The sequence below is a fragment of the Leucopleurus acutus genome, assembly GCF_964270905.1.
Source record: "Leucopleurus acutus genome assembly, chromosome: 10".
Classification (NCBI taxonomy): domain Eukaryota; kingdom Metazoa; phylum Chordata; class Mammalia; order Artiodactyla; family Delphinidae; genus Leucopleurus; species Leucopleurus acutus.
The window spans coordinates 45,900,272-45,926,858 of NC_139153.1; the positions used below are offsets into that span (position 1 = coordinate 45,900,272).

The following is a 26,587-nucleotide window of genomic DNA, read 5'->3' on the forward strand; positions in this document are numbered from 1 at the left end:
TTCAAGACAGGTTTCAGGTAGTAAATGAAGCCACACACTCTGTATTTTGTTCTGTACTGGGACCTGATTGGGTGAATGGAACTTCACTTGCAGTTCTTTTATCGAAACTGAAGAATTCAATTGGAAGTACCTTGGCTTGAAGGAAACAGAATTTACAGTCTGATCCCACATCATCTCGGGGTCCTTATTTTCTGAAGATTCTGTTCTTTTTTTTTCAGAGACTCTAAGTCACTGAGCTCCTCTTTCTGGATTGTCCCATAGATTCCCCGTGAGGAGCCGCTGCTGGTGTGCCAGACCTCCTGGGGGCCGTCTGCCCAACTGCCCCTGACTCCGGCAGCGGGGTCCCCGATGGCAGTGGGCACCTCCCCGTGAAACCTGCCAAGCTGGACGCCACAGCTCTGCACGACGACACTTTGGCCAACTCCGTGCCCCCTTCGGAGGCGTGCAACCATGCAGTCCTAGCCTGCAGCCCGGGCATCCCCGAGGAACACTATGTAAGCGAGGCTGTGGAAGATGCTCCCGGCTGCAGAGGGTACCGGGATGCCTGCACCATCACTGGTAAGGGCGCCTCTCCCTGCCAGGAACGGGGGAAGTCAGTGAGGGCCGGGGAAGGGTGGGGCCGTAGGAGTGGGTCCCGGGGAGGGATGTGGAGAGTGGGGAGGGACTACCGAAGTGCAAAGAGTCTGAGCTTTGGGATCGTGAGACTGGCCATCCAGAACTGACTTGTCTGAGATGAAGACAGCACCTCACAGAACTGTCGTGAAGGTTAAAGACGGGATCACTGAACCTTGAGCAGCGTCCCTGGCCCGTAGTGGGGCTCAGTGTAGTTTGGCCCCCTGTCCCTCTCTCTGAGGCTCAGTTTCTTCAGACATAAGATAGGTGTAATGGAAATAACATGCCATGATGCTGTGGGCTGCAGCAGTGGGGAACTCCCTGCAGCACCGTTTGTACACTGTCAAGTTTTGCACAGACAAAAACTTTGTCGAGTTTTGTCAGTCATGCCTTCCCAGTGTCTCGAGAACAGGGCGCTCATCCCCCAGCGCACTGGCAACATCGGCTATTCAGGCACATTGTAACGGAGCTCTCGTTTGTGTCTTTCCTGAAGGGATCATTGAGACCACTGCTTGGAGCCCTCACAGGAGGGGGCTCTGAGTGGGAATGGTGTGTAGTTTTCCCCTGTTCTCTCTCCAGTTAGGCATTGAGGGCCCCCAGCCCCACCCCACGTCAAGAGCTTCCTGGGTGTGAGGGGCTTGGAGGTGCCGGGATCCCAGCCGAATGCCTGGGTGCTGACCCCCTGAGCTCCCGATGGCACCAGGGGCCTCCCCTCCACGTGTGCACTAAATCCTACTGCTGCTTGCCTGTGCCCTGAAGGACACGCTTCCGGCCCCCGCCCTCTGTCTACTACACCATCCCTTTCTCCTTGCTCCTGGATCTTTCCTGTTAGCACAAAAGCATGCTATGCTCGCTCCCTTCTTAAAAAGAATCCTTCTTTGCTCTGCTTTCCGTGCAGCTAGCGCCTGTGTCTCTGCTCTTCGGTTTGCTCTGTTTTTCCTCCTGTTTTTCTCCTGTGTCCACCGCGAGCAGGCTTGTGACCCCACCGTGCCCCCAGTGCTGACGGCCTCATTCGGTTCAGGGTCCATCCTTAGCCTTTTCGGCAGGAGTTGCCGCGGCCGACCACACCCCTTCTCCTGGAAATACGGTCCTGCCTTGGCTTTGGGTCCCGACCTTGCTAGCTGCTCCCCTCTGGGAACTTTGGGGGCCCCGGGGCTCAGCCCTTCGCTCTCTCGGGTAACTCACGCCCTAAGTGATCTCACGCGGGCTCCGGGATTTAGAATCTGCTTCTACGCTGAGCACTTTCCAGTTCCTGTCCTCAGACTGGACCTTTGCCCCGAAGGCCAGATGTGTCGGTCTGACTCCACATAACAACACTTTCACTTGGACGCCTGTTGGGCATCTCTGACTAACTTGGCCAGAAATGAACTCCTGATTTCCCCCTCCACCTGCTTTCTTTGCAGTCTTTCTAAATGGTACCTACATCCTTCCAGTTGCCCAGGCCAGAAGCCTTGGAAGCATTCATGACCTCTGTATTTCTTTCAGACCCTGGTTTGCTGGGAAGTCTGTTGACTCTTTGTTCCCAGTGTGTCCAGAGTTTGACTGGTTCTCACCAGCCCCACAGTAACTACCCTGGTCCAAGCCACCTTCATCTCACGCCCGGATCATTGCAGTGGGCTCCTAACTGGGCCTCCTGTTTCCCTTCTTGCCTCTGTGCAATCCAATCTCTGCCCAGCCAAAAGAGTGGCTTTTTAAATACAACGTCAGGTGGTTTAACTCTTGTGCTCCAAACCTCCAGCGGGCTCCCTTCTGACCGTGGCCTAAGTGACAGGGCTGCCTGTGCCCCTTTGACCTATCTCCTCTTCACTCACTCCATTCCGGACACACTGGCCTCCTCACTAATTCTTGGATACACCCAGCACATCCCACCTCAGGGCCTTTGTTCTTGCTGCTGCTCAGCACCTGGATCGCCTTAACCCTAGATGTCCTCCTGATTCCTTCTTTACTTTCTCCAAATGGCATTTTCTTAGAGGCCTTTTGTGACTCCCCTGCATAGAGGGTGGTCCACACCCCCCTTCCCCATCTCCCTCACCTGCTTTAGCTGTCTCCCCATACTTAGCCGTGAGTACTACATGATTGTATTTCGTTGACCAAGCTTGCAATAGAATAGAAACTCGCTAAGGGCAAGGACTTTGTGCACCACCGAGTCCCAGTGTCTGAAAGAGCGCCTGCCTGTGGCCAGTGCTCAGTAAACATTTGCTGAATGAATGAGTTGTGTCATTTAATTAGTACTGCATCCCCATTAAATGGAGACTGTTGTCCTGTTTTTACAGGTAAAGAGACTAAATCAGGAAAGGTTCAGCATCTGGCCTAAGATCCTGAGCTCTAAGGGGCGGGGCTTGCGTGTAGGTCATGACCCCCGGGGTATGCGTTCCCTGCCACCTGCCCCCCACCCCCCACCAAGGAATACTGTCCAGTTGGGTAGGGACGTAGATGAGTGAGTGGAGATAGGCTGTGCAGAATGGTTACACCAGTGATAAGCACAGCACACGGGAGAGCATCAGGGAGGGTGCCTGGGTGAGCCTTGGAGGCGAGAGGATCCGGGAGACTAGGAGGGCTTCTCGGAGGAGGCAGTGTCCCAACTGCATCTTCATTTGTCTAAACACGTGAGCTAATCACTGGGATTCTAGTGGCATCTGTGCCAGTGAAATCCGGGAAACATTTAGCTTGTTAAAGTCGTTTCGCTTTGAACATGACAACCGAGGGCAAAGTAATGGCAGAATTGCAGTGCTGAAACTTCAAAGGCTATGGGGCATGGTAACTGGGGGTTCTTTGCCGGAACGTCTGTAGCAAGCACCATAGGACAGCTGAGAAGCAGCTCAGTGCTGTCACGTTTGGCAGTGGCTTGGTAAACAGGAGCGTAAACAGAGACACTGTTACGTGTTTAAGGTGCAGCCCTACAGCGCAGAACGCGCTCAGGTTAAAGTCTCGTTTGTCGGTCACTGAGAGGAAGACACAAAACAGAAAACATTTCCCAGAGATCTGGAGTTTCTCCGAGAATGCGTATGTGGCCTCCAAGGGCTTTGCCAAGTGCCGTCCTGGGAGACCGTTTGGCACCCGGCCTCTAATAAATCCACGCCACCCACAGTTCCTGGGGAGCGCTGAGATGAACAGCAAGCTTTTTGTTCCTCTTTAATTTTTAGGCAAAGCCCAAATGCCTGTCACAAAGCCCTGCTCCCCCTCTCCCTCCCCTTATCCTCAACCTAGGGATATCACATTTTGGGGTGCGTCATTTTCTTCTTGGGGCAGTTTAACAAGATGAGCTGATAGGGTGCCCATGCTGCCTCTAGTTACGTAACCCATTGTGCTTCCAGGTCAGCGAGCAGTCTTAGGATTTGCCCCAACAAGCAAGCTCAGAGAACTGCTGAGTAGGTGCAGAAGCTGGCTGTGCTGAGGTGCTGCCTGGGTTGGGTTCTGATGGGGGATCGCTGTTCGCTCTGAACTGCCGTTGGAGTTTCTCTCTGCACATGGCATTGGTATTTCAGTTTGAGCAGCCCGTGAGGGCCCAGCCTCTGCCAAGACTCTGCCCAGGCAGGCTCATTCGGACAAGCTCACGTGGTAAGTGTGTTTGCCCGGCATGTCCGCTGTTGCTTTTCTTTGTGAAAGTTGCAGCCGGAAGGGTGAAAAGGCCACAGGGAAAGTTGTTTCTCTCCTGTTCTGTTCGGCTTGGCGGGTTGTCCTTGGACCTGGGGTGGGGAATTGCAGTATCGAGTTATTGACAGGCAGAGCAGAGGGACCTCGGAGGCTGCTCACCCCTCAGCCCCTCATCCAGGCTCAGGGGGGGCATGTGACCCCTGCAGGGCCATGAGCAGTGGGTCTGAGTTGGGACCGGGCTTCTGGACTCCACCACCTTGCTCTTTGAAATTCTCTGCAGCGGCTGACCACAGTCTCTGAGGCCCCTTCTGGCCTCTCCTACTGATTTTCCTGATCCTGTGTCCTATCCTGGTTTCTTAAAGCTTCACCTGGTGTCTGGGTCAGCAAGGAATTTTTCAGGTGAAGAACAGGGTCAGGCAGGGTGTCTCCCCCGCTCCTTCCCTCTTTTCTGCCCCACTTTTCTTTTTTTCTGTACTAAATGTGCTTGGCCCTGTACCTCCATCCACACCCCGGTGACGGCAAGCTTGCTAATCAGTTCTGCTCTGGCTTGTCTCTTGATGTGGGGCTGACGTTTCTCCTCACTTCCTCCAGGCTGATCAGAGTCTGATGATTGATGACCCATCTGGTGTCTGTCCTGTCTATATGCTGTTACTCACAATCTGCTGGGCCACAAACCAGTGAGTTCCTCAGCGGCATGAGCTCCTCTTGCCCTGTTCTATTCAGTTTTAGGTTTCAAGACAGACGAGACTCTGGATGGGAGATAATGGAGATGCTGTGGGGTGTGTGTGTGTGTGTGTGTGTGTGTGTCTGTGTATTTAAAGTATTTTCAGGCTTGTTCAATAATTCTGTTCAACTAGCATCTGTTCGAGGCCAGCTTTTTGCTGGTGTCCGTAGATGAGCTCTGGCCTCTCCCTCAGAGCTCTGGGCAGGTGGGCAGCGGTGGAAATGACTCGCTGTGACCCCGGACAGGATTGCTGCCACTACGCTTATGGGAACTGTCCTGGCTGGTGTCCTTGTCATCACAGGGCCACCATTTCAGCTTTGTTCCTTTTCTGTCACTGATTTAAAGCCATCAGAGTTGATGATTTGTCCTCTGAAAACATGCTCAAATTAAAGTATTATGGACTTCTTTTATGAATTGAATGTAAAATCTTGCTTGTCAGTTCCTGTCTAGAATAAAACTTTTACTGTGTTTTCCATTGAAAATATAGGATGTAAATGGTACTTACTTGGCTGGGTGAAACAGAAAAGAATGGACAGTGAAACATCTCTTCTTCCACAGAGAGAGAAAACGTGCATTAGAATCTAGGGAATTACAAGTTTTTTTCAAATTTATCATTTAGAAATGTTCTTTGCTTCTTCTCTCGGTGGAATGGCCCCTATTTAGCAGTTGGTTTGTTTTTGCAAATGCAGTGCAGGAGGAGGGCCTTGTTATGCTGATTTTAGAGCTAACACTTAATCTTCAGCAAAACACAAAACATTCGCACTTGCCTTTTAAACATGCTGTAAATGAGATTGGGAGTTACCAGCTGACCTTGCTTCTCCATTTCTCATCCTTAGGTGAGTGGGTAGAATATTTATCACACAAGGTTTTGACAAATACTGTAAAATTTCGTTAAAATGTATTAGTAAGATTCTTGACATGTGACTGGGAGGCTGCAGTTGCAGGTGCCTGCTATATTTTTATCCTCCTAATTGGTTTCGTTCTGAATTTGAAGCGGGTTTTTAATGCACCTAATGTATTGGTGTTAGTCCTTGCCTACTTTAAACCATTTTAGGAAGCTGGCAAATAATAAATTACAAGAAAAGTAAAGAGTAATCTTACTAAAGAATTGACCAGGGGTGCTTTGGTCCCAGCCACAAATAGTATTCCTAAGGGTGTTCTTTTAGATGCCAAGTTTTCATAATGGATTTACGTTAATTTGTTTTGCAAGTATTAGAGCAAGTGTCACTTCACACACACTTCGTTCAAGATGCTCTCTAGTGGGACTGGAGCGGCCAGATGTGGGCCTCTGCCGTCAGCACCCTGTTTGTCCCACTCTGCGGAGGTTTGCTGTAGGGGCTTCCCAGGGATTCAGCAAGAGAGGGTGCTGGGTGTGCCTTGCAGCTGGGTTTGGATGTTCTCCCAGCCGCACAGTTCACTGGTGACTCTGGGACTCACGGCCCAGAGAAACTTGACTTTCTTCTCTGACGTCTGGTCTTGTGTGAACATTGACAGACTTGAGCAAATCAAGTGAAACTATTATGAACAGAAACTTTGTAACTGTAATTAGACCTGGAACAAATCAAATTTCATAAATCTTGTACTAGGGCTTTCCTGAGAAAACCAACAGGAGATATATACATATATATAATATACTATTACATATATATATCATACTATAAGGAATTGGCTTACACAATTATGGAGGCTAAGAAGTCCCAAGATCTGTAGTTGGCAAGTTGGAGATCCAGGGGAACCAGTGGTGTAATTCCAGTCCAGAGATTAGCAGGCTCGCCATCCTAGGAAGAGACGGTATTTCAGTTTGAGTCCAAAGGTAGGAAAAAGCTGATGTCAGCTGGAGGGCAGTCAGGCAGGAGGAATTCTGTCTTACTCGAGGGAGAGTCAGCCTTTTTTGTTCTCTTCAGACCTTCAGTGGATTGGATGAGGCCTGCCCACAACATGGAGGGGAATCTGCTCTACTCAGTCTACCGATTTAAATCTTCATCTCATCCAAAAACGCCCTCACGGAAACACCCAGAGTAATGTTTCGCCAGGTATCTGGGTACCCCATGGCTCAGTCAAGTTGACAGCCATCACAGGTCCTAGCAATGGCTGACACTTACTGAGTCGTTGCTCTGTGCTTGGCGGGCTTCCAGGCACTGCTCTGGAAACTCAGTTTTTTCTCAGCACAATCCTGCCAAGCAGGTACTGTTACCACCCTCACCTTTAAGGAGGTGCAGAGTGGGGTGGCCTGTCCTCTCATGGAAACCAAGCATCCTTGGGTTTACAATCCAGTAGTGTTGTTTTCTGACCCTATTTAACTTCCTTCATTGTGGATTTTTCTCTTCTAATAATTTCATTTAACTAGGGTTTTAAATGATGAAAGTAACACATGCAAATGGTAAAACTTGGAATTGTACCAAAGCATAGTCAGCGTAGGGTAACAATCACTCGTCCATCTGTACAGTTTAACCATTAAAAAAAATCATTCCAGGAAGTTTTTATGCACATAATTCCTTTTCTAGAAATACACAAATGGGACCATACCGTATACCCTAATCTGCATTAAAAAAATTAACTACTACTTATGATTGTTTCATTACAGTACATAGAATATTGCCTTAGGCTTTGCAATGGCTCTATAGTCACTCGTTTGGCTGTATCGTTATCATCTCCGTTTATTTAAACCAGCTGTTCTCAGACATGATTTTTTTTTATAACAAACATTGTGTAGTTCCTCCTTTATTAATCAGAAATTAATAGGTAACGAATCCCTCTAAACACATCATCTTAGAAGAACCAGTGTAATGCCCTACTGTAATGTAAAGGAGAAACTAAATTAAAATGATGGAGCCTGGATTCTGATTGTAGGTGTGTGGACCTGGCCTCATTAGGGTATGTAGTGAGCAGGCAGGCACTGCCCCTGCAGACAGGGTTGCTGTGCAAGTAGCAGCTATGAGGGCAGGGAGTTCATCATACTCGCCACTCAGTGGCCAAAAGAGAGCCTCTGTTTTTTGTCAGTCCCCTCTTGACGGATGCTTTAAGTTGTTTCCAGTGTTCGCTTTTTAACAGTGCTCCAAGGAACAGCGTTCTTGCGTGTACATCTTTCGGGTCACTTATCCTGCATGTCTGTGGGCTAACAGGAAACGTGCATTTAGGATTTTGCGTGCATCGCAGCACGGCCCTCCAGAGAGCCTGCACCCATTAAGTGCCCAGCATCCACGTGGGGAAGTGGCAGTCTCTGAGTTTGATCAACCATTTTCATCATGGTTAATCAGATAGTCATAAAAAATGGTATTTCATCTTATTTTGTTTCTTTTTAATTATGAATGAGTCTCTGCCTCCTTTCTATTTCATTTTCTGCAAACACCTGTCTTTTGTCTTTGCTCATTTTTCTAGTGGGTTGTTGGCCTTTAAGAGGTATTCTTGAGATATCGTTGTGTGTACAGAGGGTAGGGCGGTGTGCCAGGTTGAGATTCTTTTATATTTCGGAAGAGGAAAAAATGTCTTGAAAATAGTTACACAGATAACGATTTAACTATGACTATGTTTGATATTCACAGAAGTACAGGGTGCTAAGAGATTGTGTAAAGGGGATTTCTGAAGTGGCATTTCTTTCTCTTTTCTTTGGCCACGCCACGTGGCTTGTGGGATCTTAGTTCCCTGATCAGGGATCCAACCCAGCCCCTTGGCAGTGAAAGTGCAGAGTCCTAACCACTGGACCACCAGGGAATTCCCTGAAGTGGCGTTTCTAAGAAGGTTTCTGTGGGAAAGTAGTCTTGGCAGAAATCTGAAGGATAAGTAGGAGATAGAAGGAAGGGGGGGAGGGAAAGAGCATTCCAAGCCGTGAAAACAGCATGAGCAAAGGCCCTGTGGTGGGAAGATACTGTGATAATAGTAGCTGACATTGATAGAGCACTTATTATGTGCTGACACTGTCCTAAACACCTTTTGTGTCTAACTTCGTTTAATTCTCATCTGTTAGTTATCTCTCGCTGTGTAACAAACTTCCGCAAACCTTGGCAGCTTGAAACAGCAAACATTTATAGTTTCACATGTTTCTGTGGGTCAGGAATTGAGGAGTAGCTTAGCTAGGTGGCTCTGGCCCAGGGTCCCTCATGATGTTGCAGTCAAGGTGAAAGCTTGCACTGTGGAAAACAGTCTGGTAGTTCCTCAGAAGGTTCAACATACTAGTTACTGTTTGACTTACCAATTCTACTCCTAGTTACGTACCCAAGAGAAATGAAAACATAATTCCACACACACAACTTTATGGGAGTGTTCCAAGCAGCATTATTCACAATAGCCAAAAAGTAGAAGCAACCCAAATGTCTATCAACTGATGAATGGGTAAACAAAATGTGGTATATTCATACCATGGAGTATATATAGTTCAGGAATAAAAAGGAATGAAGTACTGATACATGCTATGGCATGGATGACCCTTGAAAACAGTGTGCTCGTTGAAAGAAGCCAGACACAAAAGGTCACATGTGAAATGTCTGGAATAGGGAAATTGAATAGAGACAGGGGCCAGCAGGCTTTCTGGTTCCAGAGGGCGCTCTTGGAGAACTTTTGCTTTCAGTTTTCCTTTCTTCTCTCCTTTGCTTCTTTCTTCCTCTCGCCACTGCGTCCCCCTTCTTCTCTCCACCTCTTTCTTTTTCCTCCCACTCCTTTTCTCTCCTCCGTGCTACCTGTTTCCCCATCTCCCTACTCCTTCCCTTCTCTCCTTCCTTTCCCTGTGTTTCCCCTCCCCCACTGCATAAAAAGAAACAGTTACAGTTTTTAATTTTTTGCCTTGTAAAACAATTTGACAACGGAGGTGGATCTCGGTTGGTGAAGACTTGGTAAGCCTCGCCGTCCCGTTCAGTCAGAACCTCTTAGGTAAAGACAGCAGGTTACAGGGAGTGCTGCGTTAATGTTCTTTGGTGTTTTCCAGCATGTGGGAGAGGTGAGGTTGGCCTGTTGTAAAGCTGGCCCTTTCCCTGTAGTGTCTTAGGTAACAGGCTTCCTGTGATAACGAAGGGCTTTGTAATGCTCATTGGGAAACACAGGGGTTTGTCGTGAAGGTGTGAGCTTGCAGGTGAGGGGATGGAGGGAGGAGGGCCTGTCTCACTCGGCCTGCAGTCCCTGGGCAGGACATCTTCTGAATTCTTGGATGGAGGTAAACGTGCTGGGAGAGGAATGGAGTGAAGAGGAGGCTTGAAGGCTGGAAGTTCTGGGAGTCTTCGGGAGGGAAGTGACCTCTGGGAGAGGAGGAAAGGAGAGAGGACCAGCCCGCCTCCGCTCTGGGCAGCTGGAAGCTGCGCAGAGGCTGTGTTACCCTAGTTTCCCGCCCAGGGAGAGGCTGTTTCAGACCCTACCCAGCCCATCGGACTTCCGTCCCTGGCACCCCTGGGCACCGGGCTGGAGGAGGAGATGGGGTGCCGAGCGCGGTGAGCCTGGGAGCCCACGGCGTTCTAGGGCTCTCCGTCTGCCCATCATGCTCTGTGATTACCCCTCACCCCCCGGAGCCCAGCTTCAGGGCAGAGTAAGGTGGACTGTTGGTTTTGTGCAGAATTGGGTTTTGTCCTGTGGGTGCCGCGAAAGTACCACAGAGGGAGGGAGGGAGAGAGGGAGGGCGGGCTTTGGGATTGAAGCTGCATGGGAAGAGGCGATGGAGGCGATATGGGGGATCAAGGGGAGGGGGTCTTGAGAACTGTGAGGACTGGGGGTTGTGGGCAGGGAGGGAGATGTGTGGATTTCAGATTTCAGAGGTCGCTGGCAGAGGGGGAGCATGGGGTCCAGGAGTTGAGCGGTGGGGAGTTGGACGGTGTTTGGCTTGGAGGTGATGTGCCCATCACGTCATGGGGATGATGACGGCAAGCCTGATGCCGCAGGGGGACGGACTGGGCAGTGGACAAGTGAGCGCAAGCCAGGGGCAGCGTGAGTGTTGTCGACTTCAAAAATATTCACAGCCTAACAATTGAGAGTTATGTTTTATTTGGTGGGAATTTTTAGGACTTCAAGCCCAGAGGCAGCATCTCAAGTAACCCTGAGAGAACTGCTCCAAGGAGGCAAGTGGGGAGCCAGGTTATATAGAAGTTTTGCAACAAAGGGCAGGTAGTGTGAATGTCAAAAGAGTATCATTGGGGCATCCCTGGTGGCATAGTGGTTGAGAGTCCGCCTGCCGATGCAGGGGACGCGGGTTCGTGCCCCGGTCCGGGAAGATCCCACATGCCGCGGAGCGGCTGGGCCCGTGAGCCGTGGCGGCTGAGCCTGCACGTCCGGAGCCTGTGCTCCGCAACGGGAGAGGCCACAACAGTGAGAGGCCCGCGTACCACACACACACAAAAAAAGAATATCATTATGGGACTTCCCTGATGGTCCAGTGGGTGAGACTCTGCGCTCCCAATGCAGGGGGCCTGGGTTCAACCCCCAGTGGGGGAACTAGAGCTCGCGTGCATTCCGCAACTAAGAGTTCGCATGCCGCGAGGAAGATCCTGCGTGCTGCAAGGAAGACCCTGTGCAGCCAGAATAAATAAATAAATAAAATTTTAAAAAGATAATTGTTAATTAAAAACGAACAGATATCCCAAGTTAAGGAATTTAGCGCTTTTCTATGTATGGGAAGATGCAAGAGTCTGGGCTCACCGAAATCATTCCTTTGATAGGCATCTCAGCTATCTGGGGCCAGTCTTCTGTGTTTTCACATCCTGAGTTTCCTCGGGGCTCACGGTAGGGAGTGGCTGCAGTCTGAAGGCTGCTAGATGGCAGGTATTCTCTTCCTTCCCGAGTTCCCTCAGGGCTCGCCAGCTCACTGTCTGGCGATGGCTGCAATCGGTGATGACTGTGACATCCTTTGTTCACTGATATGGCAGGCAGTATTCCATTTTTCAGTCTCAAGCTAGCAAGGACTTTTTAAGGCAGGTGGAAGAAAATGACCTGGTATGGCCAGAGGAGCCAGAGATTGCCAACACGAAGCCCAGACCCCCAGAGAGTCAGCTTAGGGCAAGACTCGAATTTTCCTCTTCCAGGAGGTTTTCAGCGCTAAACTGGATTTTCATCTACATGATGGACCGTGCGTGTGGGTCATGTTCTTGGTGGGAGAGAAGGAAGGTCTTGCTTCTTAATGGTTAGAAACATGATGATGAGGCAGAGCCGATGGGCATGGGAACCCTGACCTCCCTTCTCTTCTTTTGGTAGGAATTCAGTTCTCACACCCAACCCAACACGTTAGATTTCAGTGTATCTGATAACTATACTTTTTTCTTCGGTGTTGAAAAAACCTCACAACAGACAACTCAGGTTGTCGTTAACTGTAGGTTTGAACTCCATTGCTCAGTGCTATTTCATTTCTATTTAAGGAGGGGTTTGTGGAGAGTAGAAATGGGAAGGGTCAAGTCTGAGTCTGAGGCAGGCCTGGAAGTACTGCATTCTGGTGTCCTCTCCTCCCTTTGTCTGGGACCTGCGGGAGGGTGTGGGCCTGCCCAGGTGCGGATGCAGCGCCACCTAGTGGGCCAGAGGAGCACTAGCAACTGGAGTGGTAGCCTTAACCTTGAGACCAGACACCTGCAGTGCCCTGGGTGTGCAACTTTTGAAAGGGATTGGAGCAGAGAGGAGTTACTTGTCTAGAGAGTATGACAGGTAGGGCCGGCAACTTTAGATGTGTAGAACAAAAGAAATCTGCTCCCATCTCTTCTCCTGCCTTGGTCCATCCCACCTTTATTTTATTTTATTCCCATCTGCTATTTGCTGGAGTTAATTCCAGGAGTTGTTTTTTTAAGGAAGGGTGTTATGGAAGCCAAGAGTGGCCACATCTTCCTTGCTTAGACTACTTGTTAGGAGATCCTGATGGTGATGGAATGTCAGTCCTATGCAGTGAACTTTATCCTCCTAGTTATCGGTGGCCGTACTTTACATGCTTTTAGATTGGGTGTGTGTAGTAGTTAGGTTTTGCTGTAGAAATGCTGGGTAACAAACAACTCTCAATTTCACAGTGGCTACTGCAACATTTACTCCTTGGTCTTTGTCTTAAGTTTCCATGCCTGAGCTTCAGTTCAGGTCTGCTTCACTTGTCTCATTTGAAGATTTGGGATGACGGGCAGCAGCTGTGTAGGGCCGTGTTCTTCTCCTGGCAGGGGACAGGAGCTCAAGGGGACAAATGTAACCACACAGGCACAGTCAGAGCCTCTGATTGGACATGCAGTAAGTGACACATTCCATTGGCCCAGGGAAGTTCCATGGCCTAGCTCAAGGTCACTGAGTTGCGAAATGATACTTCATTCAAAGTGAGCCATAGCAAGGGTGGGGAATGAGGGAAGATCAGCCTGGATTTTAGAAGACCCTCAGGTAGCAGTAGTGGTCTTGAATGGCACAGGCATGTAGGTGGTCTTCAGGAAAGCCCCTGAAGTGGTGTCAGTGACCTTTAAGCCCTTTGCCTAGTCTCTTAGCTCTGCTGGGCTAGGAAACTCAGTGGGGGTGGGTAGAGGAAGGACCTGGGCTCCGATGGCCTAGAGTAGGGGCTAGCAGACTTATCCCTAAAGGGCCGGAGAGTAAATATTTTAGGTTTGTCAGTTCCGTGGTCTCTGCTGTTGTAGCTGACAGCGGCCACAGACAATACCTAAAGGAATGGGCGTAGCTCTTTTCCAATGCAATTTTTATTTATAAAAACAGGCAGGGGGCCGAATTTTACTGTGGACTGTAGTTGGTGGACTGCTGGTCTAGACCTTCAAGCCCTGATCTGTATCAGGACTTCAACTTAACAATAAGAGAGAAATATCCCTTTTTAGCTGAGAAGCCAAAAATAAAAATTCAAAGGGCTCCTGTTGGGTCCAGTAATAGCCCATTCTCCTCAGCATTGTTAAGCCGTGAACAGTTGTTCCTTATCCTTGGAGTCTCCAGGCAGCCAGAGTTTATTGTTTCTAAGCATGAAATCTCATTTTGCTTGACCCATTTTCAGTAGAAATGGCAGTGAAGGGTATTAGAAATTCCTTGGGCTTTCCTAGGATGATAGGGAAGGTGATTTAACCTTTTGGATGGATTCAGATACGTCTTTCATGAACAGTGTTTGGCAGGAGATTTGGAGACATGCCCAAGGGTGGTAGGTGTGCCCAGAGACCTTTTTTCACATTCCTTGTGGGGTTACATTTTTGGTGTGTGAGTAACCACTTCATTGAGATAGAATTCACCCATTTACAGTGTATAATTTGATGGTTTTTAGTATGTTCACAGGGTTGTGCCATCATCGCCGCAGTTAATTTTGGAACATTTTCATCACCCCAAAAAGACACCCCAGGCCCTTTAGCTGTCACCCACCAATACACTCACATGTCTCCCAGTGTGGCTGCATTTTGTTTTTTTTTTTTTGCGGTACGCGGGCCTCTCACTGTTGTGGCCTCTTCCGTTGCGGAGCACAGGCTCTGGACGTGCAGGCTCAGCGACCACGGCTCACGGGCCCAGCCGCTCCGCGGCATGTGGGATCTTCCCGGACCGGGGCACGAACCCGTGTCCCCTGCATCGGCAGGCGGACTCTCAACCACTGCGCCACCAGGGAAGCCCTGCATTTTTAATAAGCTTTCAGAGAGTCGCTTTTTGGTTTCTGCTGTCCTTGCTTTTCTTGGCTCATCCCTGGCGTTGGGGAGTTGAGCAAGGAATCTTGAGTGGTCATCCATGCTATTCAAGTGCGCACCTCGGAGGAACTTTAACTGCTCCTGACACTTGTGTATCATACATACGTCACCTGATGAGATAACTTTAATTTTTTTTCCTTTATTTATTTATATTTAACAAAGGCTTATATTTCTTCATGTGTATTCTTCTTTGTAGGAGGTTATCCTTTGTAATTTTCTACATTTTGAATTTACATTTGTGTTGGTTTGAAACCTGGTTCAAGTAACGTGGAATCGTTTCACGCCCAGGTTTTATTGTTTCATCTGTTTTAACTGTTTATTATCAGGCTGTAGTGATCTGTTTTTGGATGAGTTTGAAATCTTTTAATATCCAGATGATCTCATGTGATGTTCTGAAAAAGTAACCATTGTTCATTTATAAACAGAATTTCCTGTTCCGGAAGTTAGTTTAGATTAACAATAAGACAGTTGACTGCATTGAATGGTAGAGGCACAGCAGGAATTTCGGGTTCACAAAATTTTGTTCTATTAATAAAATAAAGTTTCTGTGATTTGGCACATAAGTCTTTATCTCAAAGTTTATCCCTTATGCTAACTGACTTCCTTTGTTCCTTGGTAAGGGCTGACTTTGGGGAGGAGAGGATAGACAGAAGGATTGGGCCCTGAACTCTGGTAACTGCTCAGGCTGCCTTGAAGGTCTTTGAGAGTCTAACTGTAAATATTGGGTGTAAATGTTTTTGGAAACCAGAAAGCAAAGGTTAAGTGTAAAGAGTTAATAATTTGAAAACAGGAAATTGGATCTGAACCCCCAGATTAGAGCAACACAACCTAAGAGGGGGGAGGAAGATTAGTGAGATGAAGTATAAGCAAGTTATCCTATTTTTGCTACAGATAATGAGAGAAATACAGATTTACCTCCTAGTAATTTAAAGGTAACTACCTGTATCAGCAAGGCTTAAGCTTAGCTGCATAGAACAGTGCCTTCACCTGATAGGATTTATTTTTCTTTCACGTAAAAGAAGTTCAGAGGGAGGCTCTGCAGTGCTGGTGTGGCCCTCCTGTCCTCAAAGGCCTGGGCTCCTCCTGTCCTTCATTTCCACCATACTCGTGGTTTCTATCCTTAAGGTCACCTCATGGTCTTAGAAGGCTGCTGAAGTTCCAGCTATCATGTCCAAGTTCCAGGCTGTAGGAAGGCAGCCTTCGGGAAAGCCTCACCATTCCATTGCTTAAATCTCAATGGCCAGAACTTAACGCTCTCGGTCATACCTTGCTAGGAGGGAGGCTGAGAAATGTAGACTTCCCAGGTCTTTGATACTAAGGAAAGTAGGAGAGTATGGGTGGTTGGGAAGCCACTAGCAGTGTCTACCATGCCTCTTTGATGTGATATCATAAGGTGTCATATCTTAAAGATAGAGTGTGAACCTTCCAAATCAGTGTTTCCTTGTCTTTCACAACATGACCCCCATAAGAAAATGATGTTGTTTGCATAGCTCAAAGGGTAAGTGGTGGGCTTCCCTGGTGGCGCAGTGGTTGAGAGTCCGCCTGCCGATGCAGGGGACATGGGTTCGTGCCCCGGTCCGGGAAGATCCCACACGCCGCGGAGTGGCTGGACCCGTGAGCCATGGCCACGGAGCCTGCGCGTCCGGAGCCTGTGCTACGCAACGGCGTACCGCAAAACAAACAAACAAAACAAACAAAAGGGTAAATGGTGATGGTAACTCATAGCTGGAGGCCACCCTGCCTAGTGCCTGCCACCCTCCATTCCCAGCACTTGGAGGAAACTCAGCCCTAAATCACTAGGGGAAAAAAAAAAGAATCTGGTGACACATATTCTATAAAACAAAAGACAGGTAACTAACAGAACCTCGAGAGTAGAACTACCAGGAGGCAGGACAAAAGTAAGATCAGTCACTTCTGACATTTGAAGACAAAGTCTCTGAATGGGTCAAAAGTAAAGCTTTAGCGATGTGCTGTGTTTTAGGAAGTCTCAAAGCAAAGTACTCAAGAGAGTGGAAGTTGGGAGGAGGAGGAGTATTTAGAGAAAAGAGAGTTACAGGGAGGAATTATTTAATCAGTGCGACCAGAGGGCCAGAGGCAGCGGGGGTGGTGGCTGTGGCCAATGGGTCCAGACTCTGGGTGAGAAAGCCAGGTCTAATACTTACCGCGTGATGTGGGTCCAGTTACTTAACCTCTGTGCCTTAGTTTCCCCTTCTGTAAAGTGGGGATGATAATAGTCTCCACTCTTAGGGCTGTTGGGAAGTTTAAATGAGTCAGTGGAGATAAATGCTCGGAGATGGTAGCATCCATAAACATTTGCTATTATTATTGCTGTTGTTTGTTATCCTTATAAAAAGTACAGCTGGATCCCTATATAGCTCCTTCAAACCCAATAAAATCCAGGTGATTCAAAGATAGAATGTTAAGAATGAAGCCATAGAAGTGCTAGAAGTAAATATTGCTGGATATTTTAGTAATCTTGAGATAGGGAAGGCCATCCAGGGGCTAGGATTACAAAGAAAATGATCAAGGGGAGATTAAGAGGTACAAACTTGTAGTTGCAAAACAAATGATTTACGGTATGAAATATACAGTGTGGGGAGTATAGTCAGTAGTTTTGTAGTATCTTTGGTTGGTGACAGACTGTGACTAGACCTATCCTCGTGATCATTTTGAAATATGTAGAAATATTGTATTACTATGTTGTGTAACAGGAACTAACATAGTGTTGTAGGTCAGTTGTACTTCAGAAACAAACAAGCAAAAACTCATAGAAACAGAGATCACATTTGTGGTTACCAAAGGGGGGGATGGGTGCTTCGGGGGAGGGAGCGCTGGATGAAGGCTGTCAAAAGGTACAAACTTCCAGTTATAAGATAAATAAGTACTAGGGGTGTAATGTACAACATGATAAATATAATTAACTCTGTTGTTATATATGGAAGTTGTTGAGAGTAAATCCTAAGAGTTTTCATCACACGGAAACAATTTTTTCTCTCTTTAATTTTGTATCTATATGAGGTGATGAATGTTGCCTAAACTTATTGTGATAATCGTTTCATGATGTGTGTAAGTCAAATCAGTATGCTGTCCACCTTAAACTTAATACAGTGCTGTAAGTCAATTATATCTCAGTAAAACTGGTGGAAAAAAATTTGACTGCACAAAAATTAAACTTTATACAGGCATTCTTGCTGTAGCACAATATATTTGCTTCTGAAAAACTTTGTGTTCTACAAAATGGGACACTAAAAATAACAGGAGTTATGTGACTTTGTAACCAGAACCAACAAAAACCGTACATTGGGAGATAACATGAGTAGAGTGGTCATCTTTTATTTATTTTTTAAAAATAATGGTAAAACATACATAACATAAAGTTTACCATTTTAGCCTTTCTTTTTTTGGCTGTGTTGGGTCTTTTGCTGCGCGCAGGCTTTCTCTAGTTGAGGCGAGCGGGGGCTACTCTTCACTGCGGTGCGCGGGCTTCTCATTGCGGTGGCTTCTCTCGTTGTGGAGCACGGGCCCTAGGCGCGCGGGCTTCAGTAGTTGTGGCTCGCGGGCTCTAGAGCGCAGGCTCAGTAGTTGTGGCTCACGAGCTTAGCTGCTCCGAGGCATGCGGGATCTTCCCGGACCAGGGCTCGAACCCAGGTCCCTTACATTGGCAGGTGGATTCTTAACCACTGCACCACCAGGGAAGCCCGATTTTAGCCATTTTTAAGTGTACACTTCACCTTGTTGTGCACACATCACCTCTGTAAATCTCCAGAACTTCATCATCTTCCCCAGATGCAACTGCACCCATTAAACACAGATTCCTCTTCCCCGCTCCTCCAGCCCCTGGCAGCCACCTTTCTGCGTTCCGTCTCTGAATTTGTTTCCTCTAACAGCCCCCACAGGAGGATTCAGAGTGTCTGTCCTTTTGTGACTGGCTTGTTTCACTTGGTGTAACGTCCTCAAGGTCCATCCATATTGTAGCTTATGTCAGAATTTCCTTCCTTTGTAAGGCTGAATAATATTCCATTGTACATATCTACCACATTTTGTCATCTGTTCATCCACTAAAGGACCCTTGGGTTGCTTCTACCTTCTGGCTATTGTGATAAGGCTACTATGAACCTGGTGTACAAATATCTGGTCACGTCCCTGCTTTTACTTCTTTTGGGTATATACCTGGAAGTGGAATTGCTGGATCATATGGTAATTCTGTTTAACTTTTCAAGGAACCTGGTTGTGCATGTTTTTAACTTTATCAGGTATGTACTGTAAACACACTTATGTATTTTGCCCTTCAGATTTTTTGGATTCCGCTCTCATTTTTAATCCCATATGGGAGATTACTTGTTTGAGGGTCATGGCAGAATTTTGGTTCTCCAAACATGCTGTCAAACCGTTTACTGCAAGTGTCATTCCAATTTCCACCAGCTCCATCTGTCTAAACACTAATTCAGCTGTGAGCGCATTAATTACAATTACACTGACACTGGCTATTTTCATGTAAATATTTTCGCCTGGTAATTTAATAATTATAAGATATATAATATGTACGCTTTTAAGAGAAATTATCAAGAAAACTGGAAAACCAAAGTAGTTTTTTCTGTTTATTTCCTAGTAAAACAAATTCAAATGAATATTAATCCACCCCCCCCCACCCCATTTTTTGAGCATTTTCCTGCAGGTTTAACTCAAAATTAACACATTAATTTTTCCTTTTAAAATAAAATTTCTGTGCAGTTCTAGCTTTATGTCTTAGTGTTAGAATCCATCTATCTTGTAATGTGGTATCGTCTGCTTTTGTAGATTTCTGTGCCAAGCCCATTGGAGTCACTATTTCTGCAAAACACTGCAATCAGTTTGACATCCGGGGGCCTCCATAGCAGGGTTCTTCTGACTTTGCTTTGTCCCGCCTCTTCCTGCCCTCTGGTTGCACAACACGCTGGCGAGTCTGAGTGGACGGGGCCACGTTCAGTTGCACGAGGCGGCACTTCAGCCTTGTGTTGGAGACCCTGCTCGTGAAGGCGGCCGCTGGGCGGCTCGGCCGTCTCCGTTTGTGCTGCTGTCATGGGGAGCTGGTGTCGTGTGTGATCAAGCCACCGCTCAGAACCTGACACCCCATCTGTGTGGAACTGAACCGGGGTCATTGTTTATCCTTTTTCTTAGAAAGAGTCACTTCTGGTGGCAGGTGAGGCCACGGCCCTTCAGCGTCAGGTTTCGTTTCTCTCTCTGAATCCTGATTACCTTGGCCTCTCTGCTTCCATGCGAATGTCTCTGGAGACACTGGTTACTGCTCACAGCGAGGCATCAAGGAAGAGAAGAGAAATCTTGTCCCCGTCATGTCCTTGTGGGGCTGGAATGTGAGCAGGAGGTAGTGTGTCGGGAGGTGAACTCAGGATGGTGGGGACAGGAAGGCATCGGGAGACCTGGCGTCCAGTGCCAACACTGCTCAGCCACGAGACCTCGCCCAGATCCCCGCACCTCTGGCAGGGCCTCAGTGTCCCCTTCTGTAAGTGGCAGGGCTGGGAGAGGCTGGCTTGGGTGTGAGCTCACGCCAGCCCTGGGGAGGGGTCTGAGAAGTCTCGGGTGGAAGTGGGGAGAGTGCAGGTGCGTGGGAGGGACGCGCGAGGGGACCACGTTGCCCTTTTAGACCGTTTGAACGTTGAGCCACAGGCCTTATTTCTCAGTTTTTTTTAAAGAAAGCAAATTTAGTTAATGGAAATCACAAGGGGCCGTCAACTCTCAAATGTTGACGGGCGAGATCCCCCTGGAGAACTTGACGTAAAAGCCAGCTCCTGGATCCCACCCTCATAGATCCTGGCACACAAGGTCTGCGGTAGAACCGAAGGAGCATATAAAGAGCCCATTACAGAAGTGCTGTCTGCCCCGGGGCACCATCACCCCAGGCTCAGTTCTCGGGAGGGTCCCCCAGTTCTGCTGAAATGCCCACAAACAAGTGAAGGGAGGAGAAATGCTTTCTTGCAGGTTCCTTCCCTAGGTGATCCTCTCAAGGGGCCGCAGAGAGTAGCAGCGAGTCGTGTGTGGATTAGAGTTGGGGGGACGGTGTTGGGGGGCAGGGGTGTGTGTGCAGTGGGCTCAGTCCCTTCCTAGTGGAATGACTTGGGCTCCTCGTGTAACCTTTGGGACCATGGTTTCCTGGTTTGTAAATGTGTTCCTGCCCTTCACCCTGCTCTGCCTGCTGGTTTGTGAGAGTAAGTGAAATGCAGGAATAGATACAAGTGGTTTGTATCGTTCAGCAAAATGTTTATTGAGCATTTTACTGGTTACCAGGCAGGGTGCTGGGTAAACAGTGGAGAATGTCAGCCTGCGGGGTGGTCCTGCCGCTTCCTGAGGCTCCTGGTGTGGGTGGCCATGCAGCGGACCGTGCCTCGGTCTCACGTCTGTTACTGGCTGCTCTGTGACGTTCAGCCACCTCCTCAGCCTCTCTGAGTGCAGCCCTCTCCTATTAAATGACGTGGTTGAGCCAATAATTTCTAGTTCTAAAGGTCCCTTTGTAGTTGGTGAAATCATAACTTTTGTGGTATTCTAGAGAATAATTACTAACACTGAGTTCCCCGACGAAGCTTAGGTGGGGCTCCTAACTATGTGACCCTATGATAGAGAAGAATTTTCCAGAAGGACGTCTGGCAGATACCAGTTGCAAAGTATCAGGTGTGTCCCTGGCACCAGTATGGCCTGTGTGTGAGTCTCTGAGCCCATGCCCTTTAATCCTAGTAACTCCAGAAAAAGGCGTTGTTTCCAAGTCTGTACAGAATGATTTGCAGGCGGCTGAGTAGGTGAGCTGCCTCGTCTTGTGAAGACTTTAAAACATGGCTATGGGTTTGCAGTCACTGCCAAGGTTAATGGGTAATGACAGGGGCTTAGGACCCTAGCCAGAACTTCTTCAAGCGCGGGCTGGGGTCACGTTCTTTGCTTGTCACCTTTAGTGCAGTCTGGAACCTTCTCCCAAGGCCCAGAGTTAGACACCAGGATGGGAAACCCCGGCGTGCAAACCGGAGGCACATGTGTTTAATTTGACCTCAGGTATTTACAGAATTCTCAGCTAGCGTCCAACATTTAAAAATCAGGGAATCTTATGTAAAAATACAGATCCTCGCCCTCTCAGAAGAAGTCGGCATATCCAGGTGCTATGGGCCCCCCTCGGTGGAGGCGGGGTGTGCTGGGAGTGGCGGCCACCCCCAGACACAGCCTGGTGGCTCAGAGACACTTTGGGTAGAAAAAGAGCTTTTCTGCAACCTGATGCCTTTGCTCTACAGATGGAGAGACAAAGTCCCAGATAAACCAAGACGCGACTTGCGGGTGACATGGCGAAGTTGGAGGCAGGGCCAGGGCTGGGAGCCCGTTCTCCAAACTCCTGGAGCAGCTCTTGCTGCATCCAGGGCCTCAGGCACTTGCCAGCAGGTGGCAGTCGTGGTGCTGGCTGGCCTGCCTCAGGGTCTGGCTTTCCTCCTTCCTCCTTTCCTGTGCCCTTCTGTTCCTCTCTTACTTTGCTTTTGCCAGATTTTCTCTCTAAGCTTTTCCCCTTTGTCCAGCACTGCACTCTCTCCCTCCTTTTATCCTCGCCTCTCCCCCTGCTGTTTTCCCTAGGATCTCCGGAGCCTGGGGGAGTGTTCAGGATACTGTCCTCCTCTCCCTTGCAGCTCTCTGTTCTCCTGGGCCCAGCGCCCTCAGCTCCTGTGTACAGGCAGAAGGGCCAGAAACCCCAGTGGAGCTACCCCCCGCCCATCTGGAGGTGGCCACCACTCAGAGCCTATAACTGTGTGGTCCTAGATATGCTGGCTTTTTCCAGCAGGCTAGGGATCTGTATTTCTGCATGAGATTCTCTGATTTTTAAACGTTGGACACTAATTTAGAGCTGCAGTCTCTGCTGTAAAGTGTATGCATCATCTGGGGCGCCCGGCACGTTTCATGAACCTGGCGTGTCACCTTTGCATCAGTGCAGATGCTTAGATGGGGGGGTCTCCTTCAAGCCCCCTCTGGGGGTTATGGATCTAGCCCAAGTCAGGTGGAGAGTGGACATAGCTGGACCTACAGCCCCAGACCCTCAGGGCCCTCTCCCACCTCCCACAGCCCTCAGTGAAGCCCCCATCCTTGGACAGGAGGACCCGCTTCAAACCTTATGCCTTGGAGAAAGCTAGGAAGGGTTATAGCTCTGAAGAGGTGAAAAGAGGTCTTACATTCTGCTCCCAGGGTGGTGCTATAAGAATGCTGGACATTGGATTGGATTCGCGTTTGCTGAGTGGTTGAGGCGACATTCACTTCCCCGTGGGGACTTTCCTCGGTGCTGGATGGAGATACTGAGTGAGACTTGAAAAGACATGGACACTAGATGGCTCCACCTCCCCCATGCTAAAGGCTGGGTGTTTGTCCGACTAGGCTTGCCACCCGTTGCTGATTCTTCCTCCCTTTTTCCCATCATTCATCCAGCGCTTACGGAGCACTTCCTGTTGCCCAGCGTGATGCTGAGGGCTGGGTTAGATGTTAAGGGGTAATTCAGAGCTCCTCCCCAGGGACTCTCTGTTAGAAAACGCATGTCACATTGTAGTGACATAATCTCTGTACTAAACACATAGCCAGAGGGGAGAGGTCAAGGGAAGCTTGAAATATGGGGTGAATGTGAGTGATATTTTGCGATGGAGTTTGCTGGCAGGGAAGGGCATTCCAGACAGCTAGAACAGCTGGTGTCCAAACCAAGGTTTGTGCAAAAATGTGTTTGGAGGATGGCAAAAAGTTGGTGTGGCTTCACTGAAGGGATACTTGAGAAGTGGCTTTAATAAGGTAGACGTGTATTTCTTTCTCTCTTAAAAGTCCAAGTGGTAGATGGCCCAGGAGTGCTGCCCCTATCCGCTTGTCCGAGGCACCCAGGTTTGCTCTGGTAACCCCCTAGGTGCTGCCTTTATTTATACAGTTGAAGGCGGCTCCAGCACCACCCCATCTCTGCATTTCGACAGTTGGATAGGGTCTGACTTGGAAGTTCTGTTTACATCCTGTTAACCAGGCATATGGACTGACCTTACTGCAAGGAAAGGTGGAAAATGTAGTTTTTAGCTGCATGGCCACGTGCCCAGCCACACCTTCGGGGTGACTTTACTGAAAGAAAGAAGCAGAAATTGGATATCGGGAAGCAGTCAGTAGACTCTGTCTTGGGAAAGTGCGGGCTGAATCATGAAGCACTTTATAGGGAGCTGGGAGGTTTTTAAAGCAGGGCAATACTGTGATTTTAAAAGTGTCTTTCACAGATGGAGCCGGCATCCATGGGGCTGTTGTAATTGGAGAAGGGGAGGATGCTGAGCCTAAGTCCACCCGACTTGCCTGGGTGAGCCTGGCCTTTGATGGTTTGCCAGGCTGGGGGTCGGTGGGTTCCGGGCTGCTGTTGCTGTCGATCTGCCAGAAGCCATGGACCTTTTGGGGCCTGGGTTCACTCAGGAGGTGAATGCCCTTCATTTGAGACTTACCCGAGACTCCATGGTATATAGCTTGTTAATAGTGTGAGCTGGAGCAGTGGAGAAATGATGACCGTAGAGAGCATTCAAAGGTGCCTTTCCTCCAGGTGAGGCCAGCAGTGCCCTTTCACGCACTGAGCTTGAGTAAGCGCCAGGGGTGGGCGTGGGTTGGCAGACAAGCTACTTCAGTTCTTGTCTCTACTTCCTACGCTCTGGAAGGAAAAATCATCCAGACACCTCCCTGATTTGTCAGTGTGTTTAGTTGGACACCTCTACCATACTTATGAAATCTGTACCTGTTGAGAACGAAAACTTCCCGTTGAGAATAGCCTGGGAATCCCCCAGCATTTCTAGTGCTCTCGCCTGGGAGACGGGCAGCAGGTGGCAGAGGGAAGGGCACAGCTCACAGTCAGACGGCTGAGGCTTCTCGTACACAGTCTACCACTTATTTAGCCAGGTGACCTTGCCCTACAAGATATTCCACAGCTCCTGTGAATCAGCTTCCACACCTATCAGTCAGAACAAATATTAGCTACGTCGTGGGTTGCCGGGAGGGTCAGAGAATGCACTGAAGGCTCCTGGCCTGGTGCTTGGCACGGTGAAAGCCTTCCGGGGGAATTCTCGAAGGCTTTCATATTATGTTTACCCAACCTCAGGCCTCAGATGTGTCTTCTCCATGTGGCAGAGGTGGTGTCCCGCTCCACAGGGGGTCCTTGGGGCCCCTAGCCCTGCAGCCAGGGTCCAGGAAAGCTCCCTGGGCAGTCTTCATAATCGTCTCCTAACTCTCTGGGCCTGCCACACAGCTGAAAACTTGTTGACGTTTACATGGCGGGTCACATTACGGAAAAATCAAACATTCAGAGTTTTTTAAAAAGGCTTTTTGACACAGCCTCACCTTTGGATACTTGATCTCGCTGGTCATCACACGCTTTAAGGAAAACGATACCTCTTGGGCACAAGGACCCACACTGTAAATATGTTGACCTTCAGCCCTGGGAACCTGGAAGGACAGGGGAGTCTCAGCGTTTGAGCAGCTGCCAGTGTGCTCACAAGTAACACGGTGTTCTTAGAAGGGATTTTATTTTTATTTTTTGGAGTCCGTTGCCTTTCCCACCACCAAATGGCAGTGACACCAGAAGATTCTAGCCTGTCGTGTGGGAGCGTCACGCAGGAATGTGTTGGTACCCTGCCCGTTCTCCTAGGGACAGGCTGGCGTGGGCTTTTGTGGAGCAGATCTATGGTTAGCCAAGAGATGCCATCGTTTGGGTGTCATCCCTCCTTGACCCTGTATCCCCTCAGCCAGATGCTCGTCATTTTATGGTTGTGAGACCTCACCTCGAGGTGAGCTTTGTGGGAACTTACTCCCCACTCGACTGTGAGACGAGGAAGTACTTCCTTAGTTAGGAGCTCAGCTGGAGCCTTTTGGAGGGTGTTTTGTCGTTGGTGGGAGATGATAAAGAGATATGAGACATCTTCTGCCTTGAGGTTGGGCTGCTGGCCCTGACCGAGGGGAGGGCATCTCTCTGTTCTCCGCAGACCTTTGCAGAGTGTCTGAGCAGCTCCAGCCTGGTGGGGGCTGGCTGAAATGCCAAGTGCGCTGGCTGTGACATTTCCCACATGCGGCAGAGAATCCTGAGCGTTCACATGTCCCCCTCCGGTCCCCAGAGCTCCAAGTAAAATTTGAGATGTCTTTACTTTCCACTTATAACTCTTTCCACAAGCACTTGAAAAGCCATGTGGACTTCCTGAGTCGAAATGTCCTGCAGTGAAGCTTTATATGTTGAGTTAAGCAAGAACGGTTAGCGTGGAGTGGTAGGAGGTTTGGGGGGGGGCGGCTAGCAGGTGCTTTCCCTGGGCTCCTGCCCCAGAAGGGGGGAAGTTGGCCGCTGAACGCTCTCTTTACCTGTGATTCCGTAATTTTTTTGGCCGCCGTGCAGCCTTCTTATTAAATACGAAGGAGATGGGGATTTTGGTAAGTCTCTGGCATAGCCCTTCTTCTGGGCAAAGGCGTCCACATTCTTCCTGAGGAAGACAGGTTAATACTGCCTGGTATGCTCAAAACACCATTCTGTCGGGGGAGAGGTGGTATTCGAGCTGTGCCTTGACGGAGGGGCACTTGTTGGTTTAATGGCTGGAAGCCCCATGAGGATACAAGCATTGCAAAGGCAGGACCATGACTGTTGCATTTTGCATCGTGTCTCCTATGACTGTGGGACTCAGGATATAGTTGGATGGTGATGGATGGATGGATCGGTGGATGGAAGGAAATGCGGGAGGATGAACAGGTGAATGAATGAATTAAACAAAGGCAAAATCTTATCTCTGTGGAGACACGGTTTGAATAGTGGCAGGAAGAAGTTTGGCATATTGGTGAAATTATAACTGGTTTGGCTTAATTGTAGAGTCATTGAGAGAATGGCCGGAGAAAGGGTTGGAAAGAAAGACTTAGCCCAAATGGTGAAAGCACAAGAAATTTGGCTTTACATCACAGAAAGTGGGCAGCTAAACAAGCAGGAACTATTTCAGGTAGGTCTGGCAGTAAGCATGCATAACTCCTAGTTTCAAGAGTAGAATTTAAATTGGAAAAGGATCTCTGATGTGGCCTCGTCTGG

General features: G+C 48.6%; 1 protein-coding gene across 1 annotated transcript in view; it reads left to right on the forward strand.

The window, feature by feature from the left end:
• The first annotated feature begins 273 nt into the window (after window positions 1-273).
• Window positions 274-26,587, forward strand: part of TRAK1 (trafficking kinesin protein 1) — a 104,637-nt gene continuing 78,323 nt past the window's right edge. The window contains exon 1 of the mRNA XM_082849146.1: window positions 274-558. The gene's annotated coding sequence lies outside the window, so the exon portion shown is untranslated. The remainder of the gene's footprint in view (window positions 559-26,587) is intronic.